A 13,907-nucleotide genomic window follows, 5' to 3' on the forward strand; every position below is an offset into this window, starting at 1 on the left:
TTCGTGCACCTGTGCTTCCGAGTCGGTGGTCTCCCGGGAGGACATGGGGTGGCATGGGGTGAATGAAGATTTCGAGACACTTGGCATTTGGGCTAATTCGATTTATTGAACAGGCCTTAGTGTCATAGCAGCTGCTGCATTGTCAGAACGACGAAAAAGCCCCCGAAAACCCTGGGATCTCAGTTTATCAAGGTTCTAATTCTCTGGGCGTGGACTTAGCCCCCTCCCTCGTTGCATCCGGAAAGATGCTGCTCCTCATGACCATATTTGGAATCGTACCTGCCAGCTGGTGTCTCTTTGGGTGTGTGAAATACCACTACTCCTCTGCTGTCGTCTCTCAGCCTGGTCAATCTTACCCCCGGGGGTCCTTTGTTACGATAATGCCAAACAGTCCTCTTTGAAGACCAGGACCGGTTGTAAACCCCCGACAGGTTTCTGTCAGGGGGATGCAAGACCCCCCAATCAACATATAACTGGTTAAAGGATGTTCTTTGATGTAGAAGTACAAAGAAAAGACAGTTGGTGGGAACACAGGTCTCCAAACATTTGTCCTTCCCGAAGGAACTCTGATTGTGTTACTATGAAAATATACTACATAACCCCCCTTTAATGAGATCCCCAAACTCATTACAAACCTAGAGTTACCAAATGACACCTGGCCAGAACCAACAAACCGGCGTTAGCCCAAAAAGTTAACTAATTATCTACAATTTGAACAAATCTACTTGGTCAAGAAAATATATCATGCTCCAAGGCATTTACTTATGGTTAACCATTTACTAGGAAAAATAATTATTCTAATAAGGCCGAATCACTCCCTGCGTCTCCTCTTCGCCCCCCGAGGTCACACGTGCGTACCAAACAGCCAAACAAACCAAATCTCCTCCCCGATATCGAAACGGAGCCAATCCCAAATTTATCAATTTGTACGCGCAGCCTCGTGGAAGCGTCAAGGTTTCGCGGCTCTCGGTCGAAAAACCTTTCTCAAAACGAGACGAGGAAAAGAGCGAGAGTCGTGTCACGTGTCCTTCAGAGCCCCGTACATCAAAACACCCAAAGGGGCCTTGACTCGGATGGCAAACCATACACAACAGAATAATACAAACATTGAAATAAATGAACAAAAAACAGCGTAAAACACAAAAAAGAACTGTGGAAGCACACATATCAAAATACACACGAAATAAAAATAAAAATCTTAAAGGTGGTCTCCCTCCATATGGTCTACAGCTCGTGTCATTGATGAAGAAACTGTAACCCCTGCAGCCCCGGGCCGCTGTCCACCATGAATTAGTCCCAGAGTTCAGGTTTATACACACGGGACCCTGAACAGCTCCAGACCACCCCTGGAAGAACAAAAACATCTGCCAGTATTTTGCAACAAAATCAAACTTAATCCAACCCATTTTCAAATGGATATCTAACAGTACAATATATGGAGGGCAGTCAGTTCTACACATCTGAGGCAGGCATGGTAGTGGCCGTTGCTTAATCCGTAAGTGATAATACCCCCCTTGCATCGCTGTATGTCTCCAAACCCCTGCGGACATGACTCCGACGCTTACCATCGCTGGATATTAATTTGTTTTGTAACACCCTTGCATGAAGGAATCTGAGCCAAGAAAATGACCTAACTTCCTCCACCAAGTCCATCCATCCGTTCATCTTCTGAGTCACTTCTCCTCACGCGGGTCGCGGGCGTGCTGGAGTCTATCCCAGCTGTCATCGGGCAGGAGGCGGGGTACACCCTGAACTGGTTGCAAGCCAATCGCAGGGCACATACAAACAAACAACCAGTCGCACTCACAGTCACACCTACGGGCAATTTAGAGTCTCCAATTAATGCATGTTTTTGGGATGTGGGAAGAAACCGGAGTGCCCGGAGAAAAGCCACGGAGGCACGGGGAGAACATGCAAACTCCACACAGGCGGGGCCGGGGATTGAACCCCGGTCCTCAGAACTGTGAGGCTGACGCTCTAACCAGTCGGCCACCATGCCGCCCATTATCACATCACTCTGTCTATTTTAGTCAAAAAATAAGCTCTTGGTCTTAGTTTATCACTTCATTGTTGCGTAAGTACGGAGGTCTTGTAATAGCTTTTCCACTCTACCATTTGAATGAATGTTTTATCATACTTTGGAAGGGCCAGCACTTTCCTGGACACCAAATGTTGTTTAATGTCCCTGAAGGCCTTTTCCGTCCATTTTCTAAGTCCTTCGTTTCTTTACTTCCTTTTTCTATTTTAGACACCATGTTTAGCCAGACAACTATGTCATCATATCCCTCTTTTATCCATTTTTCTATTATTTTTATGTCGACTTTTATTTCGTCTCGACGTTGAACCAATTTTTCAAATTTAGCTGGCCCGCGACATCGTATTTGGTTATCCATGTGTTTAAATGTTTCATTTTGTAAGGGGTTTGGAGTTGAACATATTTCCAGTCTTTACACGTGAAGCGTTCTCTTGAATCCGGTTTACTGTTATTTTTCCTTATTTTGTGAATTTGGAAGTCAATTTATTTGCACCGAGAGTGACCTTAATACTGACTATTCAAAATGACAGGGTGACAATGAATGTCTGGGGCTTGGTAACCTTCAAACTTTTACCCCCACGGGACGGAGGATTCTTGCACCTGCTTCCAAACCCAGTTGTAATTTGCAATCCTGTCTTATACATTCACACTTCTACACATTCACACGATACTAATAACGTTTTTACAAACCCACGGAAACACGGAATTTAAGTACGTACAAGACTCCGTCGTCCCTTTGACTAGTATTACCCTAGGTTTATTCTTCTGCAGACTTCTTTGTTGCGCAATTCTTTCCATCAAAATTGTCCATAATATTAATGAAAGCTAAGCTAAACTATGATAATTTCTACAATTTATTTAACAGGTGCCCAAACCCCTATTCTTTCCTAATTTTCCGCTTTACACCCCCCTTGCGTCATGGGCTAGCCCATGCGCCTCCTGACTTAACTGACCCAAAAAGGGATGGGGGTGCCCCTATGAGACCCTCCTGATTCCTCCCCAATTCGGTGGATTCTTGGCACGCACCCCTAACCACCCGCAGCGGCTTGCAATATCTTACCCCTCAGTCGTCCTGTAATTTAAATTTGCGTTAATTTTCACATCACTCCCCTTTTAGTTCCGTACCTCGTAGAGACCCTAGTTCGTAACCGATTGCGTCATCAAGTCCATATTAGCCCCCAGACTCTAATATCTCATTATACCATAGTTACTCTATATTTATTGTTCATGCCAAAACCCATATATCTGCCACTTGACGAATCATAACCTCTGGAGGGGTGTCAATAGATGTTTCGTATTACTCATTACCCCTCAATCATATCATACTCACCGTCAGTGTCACGCTAAGGTACTTACTACCATATCATGTGAACTCCCTCGACAGTATTGCATTAGACATTCCGATATTGGTCATACTCTGTATCCCACCAGTCATGCATGCACCATATCTTCCTAAGCTCTCCTCCATCCAACTTCCTGTGATGAACCTGCATAAACTAGCAACCTCCAATAACAGTACAGTGTTGAATCAAAGTTCAGAATTGGAATACTAACCTCCCGTTCGGATACATTATGAATCAATGTGTCCACTTTACCCGGGCACCCTTCTTCGACAGCTGTCTCAGGTCCGCCGGCAGTAGATGTTACTGGTGGGAGTCAGCACAGCAAAGTTCCTAGAGGCTACTCTCCCAGCAAATACACAACAACAGGAATACACTCCACCATCCATTTTTAAACAGGTCATCTTCCCTGTTGCAGAGGCCCAGCTGACAAGTCCTGCAAACAAGTCCTTTAATAAATTAATCACACCTCTGCAAAAGATGCTCCTGCCAAGGGGGTGGACTCCATAATTCCTGCATTCATACCCCAGAGAAGGGACAAGTCGGCAATGGTCACCAAACATTGATATAATTTCCATAAATAACAAATCATATGTTAACACTGATAATTCATTGTTAACACGTTTCCCAACAGTGGCAATGTCAATAGACCAAGAATCACATAAGAATCAGCATTAAGTCAGCACTCCCATAACCTGCAATAACTCAACACTGTCACACTGCATCCTCCTGGGCGTCCTGAAAAATAAAGTTATGTCCACAAATCAGACTCTTCCCCGTGTCCTTATGTACACCGTCACAAAGGTCAGTTAGTCAACAGTCTGTGTAGACCGTACCCACTTGTCAGTCACAAAGTCCTCAGTCGTCATAAACATGTTAGTCTCAGATGACCCCACAAATTGCATAGAAGCCTTCTCCACATGAGTGAATTTGACCCAGTGGTGCTTCAATCATGCCAGAACTAAAAGTTCGAATTCCTAAAATAGGGTCGTGGCCCAAGAGTACTTAATTTGACCTCCGGCTCCCAACATCTTGGGATGCTATGTTTGATATGGGTGAGACTGGCTCTTGTATGTGATCACATTCCCACAATCACTCCATTGGTGCTCCATTTCTGCTTTTAATTAACACAACACAAACATTTAACACAAACCGTAAACATTTAACACAAACCATAAACATTTAATACGACATGACAAGCGAGACTTCTCAGACAATAACATTGACCTGACCGTCCATTTCCATTTACACACCCCACAGACAAAACTGAACACAGAATATATATTGGTTGACGCGTAATTCCCAACCAACCCATTTGGAAGCATTTGCGTGCTTACCCAAGTCGCGGATCAAAATTTGTAATTTGCAAGCTATGAAACTTGTGCAGCCTCCTGAGGCTTTTTTTTTTTTTTTTTTTTTTTTTTTTTTTTTTTTATTTTATTTTATTTTTTTTTTTAACGCAATTAATATCCACCTTCCCTCGTTCCTGTTTGGGCAAAAACCGCCTCCTCCCCTGCCATCACGTAACTAGTATTTGAAAGTTGATCGGTTTGAACTAACTAGTACAATCACTACACATGGTCTTCCTCCTCAGTACCGCGATATTCCTGCTAGATTGACAATTTAAAAATAGCTCTGTTACCAACTGATTTCTAATTATTACTCCCCAAATGTACCAGAAACGGCTTGCTCGTATTTCGGTCTTTACACCCCCGTCACTGCGCATAATTTTCCCAAGATTCCTCTACCAGTCTACAGGTATCCTTCATTGCTTTTTCCTAATTTCCAATATTACATCTGACAGATCCGCAAATCAAGTCCCCCTCTTCTACGTCAGACCAGATTAATTCATCGATCAATGCCCCCCTTTGTATATTACCCCCTAGTGCCCAAATACAGTAGATGGTCTTGGTCCATCGATATTTACATGTGCAGCGTAGGAGGCTTAGTGAGGCATTTGCTAACAAACTACTAACAGACTCATTAACCAATGGTAGGTGAAATCAAGTAGGAGGTCTGCTCCTTTCTGACCTCTCTCTTTCAACCCCTACCGACGTTTAATATAAATTTTGAAGTAGAATTCTATCTGAGGACTGCATGACCTCATACTCCCATAATGGCAAAAATATTTCTAATTTCTCCCACAATCCTATCTAGTGCCTCTGCCCACCTCACTGACTAGGGAGATTTCTGACTAAGTAAAATTTAACCCTTCTTATACTGAAAACTCCTAAATATATGCCCTGCCTAGCCTTTACCATTTATTGCTGTTCAAGGGCAGGTGACCTGCTTAATAACGATGACCAAATTACCTCAAGTGTGTCCCCACCATCTTCCGACGAGCCACTGATCACCGACCGACTCCGACCTTCGTCCCTCAGCATCATTGATGGCTTTGAAATGTGTCCACTTTGTCCCCCACTGAAACAGACTTTTCATCATATTGTTCCAATTCGCTTGGTAAACGTGGAGACACAGGACCATTCAGCTGCTCTTTGTCTTTCCAGCTTTTTTCCGTCTCCACCACCAAGTCCTTTCCTTGGCTCTCTTTTTGTCATGAGAAACATCCTTCATATAGATGCAATCGTCAGGTTGAAGAGTCTTTCTCAGTCTCTCGTGACAAATAATAACAGTGGCACCCCCTTGCTTGCTTCACGGCATTGCTTATGTCTTTGTTATTGTGGATAAACTGAACAGCCGAAACCGGCGACCGACCCGCAGCTCTAACAGCATATGAGAGGGGACACACTGGGTTCTCACTTGTCAATAAGGTCACGCTAGCACGACCGAGTCTCCCATAGTCACCTGTTCAGTAAACGGCGTTTTCTGTCATAGCTTCTAACTTTGGTTTATATCCGCTTACTTTCTAGCTTGTTCAATTAAGTCAGTGGAAGATTTTTAAGTCTAACTACCCTTTGTTCTTTTCTTCCTATTTACAGTTGTCTCTGAGTTGCAACCCTCCTGACCTCTGTCTCTTATCCTCAGACGTAAGCCCTGCCTATCGTAAACTTCGCCCACGCACCAGTTGTAAAACGGGCCCCCTAGCTGGGATGCCGATGTCCGGTCATTTAACATTTTAGTGCAAGTTCCCGGCTATTTTAGGGTGCAGGGCCTCGCAGAACTTCCCAGCAATCAACCTTAACTTGTATTTATTAATCTATATATGGTGCTTCCCGATTACCCCTTTTGTGTATTATTACTTTATGTCTCACATGATCAATGCCTTGACCAAGCCTCCCCAACCGCTGTAAGAAACCAGTCACCAATAACTGAGGCAACAATGTTATCTTATTTTAGCAATCTAAGAATACTATCCCTGATAAATTTGTCCCTTTAGCTCAAAAAGCAGCTCTCCGCTTGTCCACAAAGTGTTGTAATCGACCTGATTTAGAAGACAGAATGCAACTACATAACCCTCCTCAAAATTGGCTTGCCAGAAAGATGGAAAAATCCTCTTTGTCTTCCCTGCTCTAGTGCTGTATCTGGGGAGACAATCAAACAGATTAATCTTCATACCAAATAACATAGTCATTCTCAAAGAAATGTACTCCTCATAATTTCCCTGGCACACAATGCAAATGAGGGACAGTCTCATATCGTATGTACCATAAGTAGCAACACAACCTTATACCTCTGGCCCATCCTTCACTTCTGTGAATGAAAAGAGTTGCATTCGCTATGCTGTATTAATAGTTACTATACTGTATCAACTAAATATTGTACGGATGTCTTTAGTAGACTGGTGTACCTCGCATAATTTTCTTAATTTGGTTTGCCCAAACAGGAACTTCTATGTATATCCACTTACAAAAATCACAGCCTCCCGGTATATTCACAATTACAACCATCCTACCACTTCCTTGTGTGCCATTCCGTAAATAAGCCAAAATAATTCCCTCTGACACACAAGTTAACACATTTTTCATTACTCCTCTTCTAGGCATAAACAAGTTTAAAGCCATCGTATGCGTTAATGTGCTTCTCACAATCATCTCTCACCTCAAGTGCTCTCTAAGCATCTATCCATTTATTAGCCTGCTACTTTTTTCTGCTGCAGCATCAGCACCATTAATGAGTAACACTCTTGACTTTCAGATATCTCCAGTGCCCTGCAAATGGCCAGCGGTTCTGCAGCTTGAGCGGAGGGTTTCATAACATCATTTATGGACCAAAGCATTGGGATTTCAGAATTTGGGTTTCCGCGATATCTTCTATGGCCTCTTGTTTACAAGGATACTACGGCACGTTAACAAAAGCAGTCGGGTTTACCTCGAATGTTACCGGAGTCACGGATGTACATAGACCCCCGTCTGCAGGACCCTCGGACCACAATGAGTCCGGCAGCGAGCTCAACAGCTGTGCGGCGTCCTCATGGTCCGAGAGTTCTCTGCCATGGAATCGCGCTAAAGTCACATGCTCCAACACCCCTCCGTCCACCATGGTACCTTGAATACAAAAACATTCAGTACTGGGCTTGTTGCCAATTGGCATTTTCTCACCATGGGTCCCAGTTCTCAAGCTTTATGACCTAGTGCAAGTGAAAAAGTGTGGAAAAGATGTCAAACTCATCATAAACCACTCACTCTGCTCTGGCGTCAAGGTGGAGGCCGCTGCCACACCTTGCTTCCCTATGTAAATACTTTTACTTATTGAGCATCCCGTTTTCCCCCTGTATTGGCTCAAAAGCTTCTCTGTAAACCAAATCGTCATTTTTATCATAAAACAGTGTGAGACGGGAGAGGATCAATTGGAGGACGATAGGGGGCAAGAGAGTCGATCCAGGCCTTCCACCGCAGGAAGGCCGAGTAAACTCCGCCTCCCTCCTTTGTTTCAGGTTTTAGTCGGGCCCAATATATGTCAGCAGTTGCTTCCGGAAGTTCATGTTGTATCATGTTCCATCTGGAGGATAACTTCTTCCACAGTTCATCATGGTCCCATCGGGGACCCGTATCGTCAGTCCATCTGGGCTACAAAGGATGGTAGCCCTGGTCTTGATAAGCAGATCTCTGCCCATCAGGTTCACTGGAGCCCCTCTTTTCATGAGGACAAACTGATGTTCATGCGTCTGTCCAGCAATTTCAGTCTTTAATGGTATCGTAATCGGCACACTCATGGGCACCCCTGCACAGCTCATTCAGGTGGTTGTCTTCCCTTAGTGGGGTTCAGAGGCTCTGTCTTTCCTCCGTCCCCTGGCTCCGGGCTCATTGGGCATTCGGACCAGGCCTCATCGCAGTAGTACTGGCGAGATGGCTCGTTGCTGTGGAGCCTGCTGCGGATGCTGTTGCCGGGACGCGCCCACCTCTCCCTCGTGAAGCTTTGTAGCCTCCTCTTTGAGGTGTGGCCTCTCCGGGTTCCACTGGAGGTCATTGTTGAATCATTGGGTAAACAGTACATTGGCAATCCCAGTGTCCATACTGACCACAATTGAAGCACGCTTGGTCCGTTGGAGGTCGGCAAGGGCTTCCCCTGCCTCCGTTGGTGTCCTCTGTCACGACTCCTGCCTCGTCTCCTCGTTGACCCCTGCGGCATCCACATCTGTTTTTCTGCTTCCATTTTTATTTATTTATTTTTATTTTTTTATTTTAATGGCCACTTTACGGGCCTGGGCCAATGGTAGCTTCAAAAGTTGTTCCTGCATGTCCTTTACCTCATCTGATGATTTGTGTTTTCTGTCGACAAAAAGTTTCAAATGGTGTGACCTATGACAATTAAAAAAGCTATCTCCCCCTTTCATGAGGTCAGGGTCTTTAAAAAGTTCAGTCCCAACTTCAACCGGCAAGGTCTCAAGTAAAGCTATTCTATAAATAACATTTGCCTCTCTTAAACGGGAGGGATGTGATCCCATCTTATCTGTCCAAATACTTATGCAATGTTTGAAGTGAGAACTGGGATCCATGAGAGGTTTGAAGTCCGGAAGCTTCGGCACCGTTGGGGAAGAGGACGGGAACATTTCACACAGCAAATACTGTAGGAGCAAAAGGGGCAAATAAAATTTCAGGTTTGACATTATTCAGACCTGACCGTGGCAACATATCATCCGATTGGTGAACCGAAATGCAACAGGCGCGTATCAATCTGACTATGTCACCACACGCCAGGCTCATGTTGTCCATCAACTTTTTCAGCCCCTGGATCCAAATTACACCAACAGCAGCCAGTCCGGGCAGCCGTTTCTGTGAAAACTAAAAAATTTTGAAAGACAATTTTTGTACATTTACCCACCTTTTTGAATGCGGGCTCGTGCGGAATTGATAGGAGTTTTATTTCCCCTCTACAAATGGTCTGCCATTTGAGACGCCCCTTGACCGGCAATGCCGGTTATAGTGACGTCACTGGGGCCGTTTTCGGAAAGGTCCGTAAATTGTATTTAGCGGGGGAATTTGTCGCTCTTATTTTTTCTTCGCTGAACAGCTGCCATGGCAGGGCACACCAGACAAATCTCATACATTTTTCTACTCAATTTTTCATTCTCTTCTATTTTCTTAACAACATATTTTCCTTCAGCATCCATTACCAATCCTCTCTGAATTTACTCAACCGAGCGCCCCGCAAAGCCCTTTTCCGCCGTACAACACCCTTGTCATCTCGCGAGTATATTAAACTTCGCTGCGTTTTACTGTCTATCTCTTCGGCACTACATTAAAGTAATTATATCACCCCTAACTATCGTTTTTACAAAGACTCCTATGTCCGGTCACATCCCTACCTCCGTTGAACACATTTGGCTGCACACACAATAACATCCCGCCCATACACACCTCATGATTCACTGGTAACACACTAAAATACATTCTCATCCACTTCTTACGTTTCACCTCCTGCTCATACGCTCTTATTCAACCAGCACCTTTTACGCCATGCATTCAAACTCCGCGTGCAGGCCAAAGTGGGCCAGAATCGTCTCGATTCACAGAATTCCTCTTCGCTCAGGTTTTAACGGCTCCGTAACACATGCGTGGCCTCACCAATTCAACCGCCGCCGTATCCATCCCCCAACAAAACATCCGGGGTCGTGTCTCGTCTGATTCGCTGGAACACTGGCCAGTTACGTTGACCCAAAAATAGACCAACATGACGCAAACCCGCCGTGTTCACGGCCGCCCGGCATCCGAGTTGTATATATATATATATATATCTATATTAATTTATCATACCTTACCTGTATTTTTTGTAACGATAATGGGTACCTGTTTAGAGCGCTTTATAACTGTTTACATAGATATTTTTTTTTATAATTATATTTATTATAGTTCTAGGGTTTTTCTTCATATTGTGTACACAATTAATAAGTCGTATCACACAGAGTATTCGTATCACACACACTTAGTCCACGGGTCTTTTTCCAGACCTACTATGAGTCTCTTTCGTTCCCAAATAGAGCTCACCTCGTCTGTTACTTAATTTGCTCACACTTGATGACGCCCGGCCTCAGATTAGCATAACAAACCCGACCAGGAGTCGAACCTTCGAATTTCATTACACAGGCTTCACCCCACCTCGGCCCCGCCTTATGTGGATGTGATCCCTCATCTTCCCACCGAGAGCGTCGTGTGATAACTTATCCCAATAGCCGCGTCTGCTAGCTTTGGCGGCCGCACATGGACCGCCGACGTCACTTCTCTCAGACTACGCTTCCACACTCATTCTGCTAAATAGTAACCTGGCCAGGTTGTGTTCAATCGGTACTTAACGACTATGGGCTATGTTACTCATCTGGTGACGTGCCTTGCTAATTTAACGGCCGGACTGACATCATGCTAGCATCCGAGCTCCGCATGAACGCATCCGTTCTGAAACTAAGCGCACGTCCCAAATCGAGCATTCTACTGTTAACACTTTAAAACTTCTTTTGACATTTGTGTGTCGAACTCATTCACTCTTGAAGGGCCTTCCCCTCCGCGGGTCCAAAATACCAGTAAAAACAACACGAAATTTAGACGAAACTTCAAACCACCCCCTCTGACACGGAAGCACAGGAACGTGCCCACTAGTCGATTTCAATACAGCACACAAGCCACTAGCGTCAGCGGCGCACGGCCGCCAGATTCAAACAGTGAGAAAAGACTCACCTTTTTAGCCGGCCTGAAATCTGAAGCGGCCCCGCGTCGCTGACTCCCGGCCGCGCCGCAAAGAAATCCTGCCGACAACGCCATTTTGTGGTTAATTTTCGTGCACCTGTGCTTCCGAGTCGGTGGTCTCCCGGGAGGACTCCGACTTCCGTCTGGCATGGGGTGAATGAAGATTTCGAGACACTTGGCATTTGGGCTAATTCGATTTATTGAACAGGCCTTAGTGTCATAGCAGCTGCTGCATTGTCAGAACGACGAAAAAGCCCCCGAAAACCCTGGGATCTCAGTTTATCAAGGTTCTAATTCTCTGGGCGTGGACTTAGCCCCCTCCCTCGTTGCATCCGGAAAGATGCTGCTCCTCATGACCATATTTGGAATCGTACCTGCCAGCTGGTGTCTCTTTGGGTGTGTGAAATACCACTACTCCTCTGCTGTCGTCTCTCAGCCTGGTCAATCTTACCCCCGGGGGTCCTTTGTTACGATAATGCCAAACAGTCCTCTTTGAAGACCAGGACCGGTTGTAAACCCCCGACAGGTTTCTGTCAGGGGGATGCAAGACCCCCCAATCAACATATAACTGGTTAAAGGATGTTCTTTGATGTAGAAGTACAAAGAAAAGACAGTTGGTGGGAACACAGGTCTCCAAACATTTGTCCTTCCCGAAGGAACTCTGATTGTGTTACTATGAAAATATACTACAAGAGCCTGCTGTACACGTTTTCTATTTTGACCAATAACTTCAAAAAGGATGCTTTCCCAGTCAAATCTCTGGCTATTTAGAGTAGAACTCTCACCTTAATACTAGTTACAGGCAGTTTTTTGAGTCCCAAAGCTTTGGTTGGAGTTTTACACACATTTGCAGTTTTTTATTGCTTAAAAACGCTTTTCAGCACCTGCTGTACACGTTTTCTATTTTGACCAATAACTTCAGAAAGGATGCTTTCCCAGTAAAATCTCTTGCTATTTAGAGTAGAACTCTCACCTTTATATGAGTTACAGGCAGTTTTTTGAGTCCCAAAGCTTTGGTTGGAGTTTTACACACATTTGCAGTTTTTTATTGCTTAAAAACGCTTTTCAGAGCCTGCTGTACACGTTTTCTATTTTGACCAATAACTTCAAAAAGGATGCTTTCCCAGTCAAATCTCTGGCTATTTAGAGTAGAACTCTCACCTTAATACTAGTTACAGGCAGTTTTTTGAGTCCCAAAGCTTTGGTTGGAGTTTTACACACATTTGCAGTTTTTTATTGCTTAAAAACGCTTTTCAGCACCTGCTGTACACGTTTTCTATTTTGACCAATAACTTCAGAAAGGATGCTTTCCCAGTAAAATCTCTTGCTATTTAGAGTAGAACTCTCACCTTTATACTAGTTACAGGCAGTTTTTTGAGTCTCAAAGCTTTGGTTGGAGTTTTACACACATTTGCAGTTTTTTATTGCTTAAAAACGCTTTTCAGCGCCTGCTGTACACGTTTTCTATTTTGACCAATAACTCCAGAAAGGATGCTTTCTCAGTAAAATCTCTGGCTATTTAGAGTAGAACTCTCACCTTTATACTAGTTACAGGCAGTTTTTTGAGTCCCAAAGCTTTGGTTGGAGTTTTACACACATTTGCAGTTTTTTATTGCTTAAAAACGCTTTTCAGCACCTGCTGTACACGTTTTCTATTTTGACCAATAACTTCAGAAAGGATGCTTTCCCAGTAAAATTTCTTGCTATTTAGAGTAGAACTCTCAACTTTATACTAGTTACAGGCAGTTTTTTGAGTCCCAAAGCTTTGGTTGGAGTTTTACACACATTTGCAGTTTTTTATTGCTTAAAAACGCTTTTCAGCGCCTGCTGTACACGTTTTCTATTTTGACCAATAACTTCAAAAAGGATGCTTTCCCAGTAAAATCTCTTGCTATTTAGAGTAGAACTCTCACCTTTATACTAGTTACAGGCAGTTTTTTGAGTCTCAAAGCTTTGGTTGGAGTTTTACACACATTTGCAGTTTTTTATTGCTTAAAAACGCTTTTCAGCGCCTGCTGTACACGTTTTCTATTTTGACCAATAACTTCAAAAAGGATGCTTTCCCAGTAAAATCTCTGGCTATTTAGAGTAGAACTCTCACCTTTATACTAGTTACAGGCAGTTTTTTGAGTCCCAAAGCTTTGGTTGGAGTTTTACACACATTTGCAGTTTTTTATTGCTTAAAAACGCTTTTCAGCACCTGCTGTATACGTTTTCTATTTTGACCAATAACTTCAGAAAGGATGCTTTCCCAGTAAAATCTCTTGCTATTTAGAGTAGAACTCTCACCTTTATACTAGTTACAGGCAGTTTTTTGAGTCCCAAAGCTTTGGTTGGAGTTTTACACACATTTGCAGTTTTTTATTGCTTAAAAACGCTTTTCAGCGCCTGCTGTACACGTTTTCTATTTTGACCAATAACTTCAAAAAGGATGCTTTCCCAGTAAAATCTCTG

General features: G+C 43.8%; 1 long non-coding RNA gene across 1 annotated transcript; it reads right to left on the reverse strand.

The window, feature by feature from the left end:
- Positions 1 to 85: 85 nt before the first annotated feature.
- LOC133483749 (uncharacterized) lies at positions 86 to 6,869 on the reverse strand. The gene is made up of 3 exons (XR_009790190.1): positions 5,688 to 6,869; positions 3,845 to 3,888; positions 86 to 3,715 (listed from the first exon to the last, which is right to left on the reverse strand). It is a non-coding gene; the product is annotated as an uncharacterized LOC133483749 (long non-coding RNA).
- Between the last annotated feature and the right edge of the window lie 7,038 nt (positions 6,870 to 13,907).

The sequence above is a fragment of the Phyllopteryx taeniolatus genome, chromosome 9 (assembly GCF_024500385.1).
Source record: "Phyllopteryx taeniolatus isolate TA_2022b chromosome 9, UOR_Ptae_1.2, whole genome shotgun sequence".
In the NCBI taxonomy this organism is placed as follows: Eukaryota; Metazoa; Chordata; class Actinopteri; order Syngnathiformes; family Syngnathidae; genus Phyllopteryx; species Phyllopteryx taeniolatus.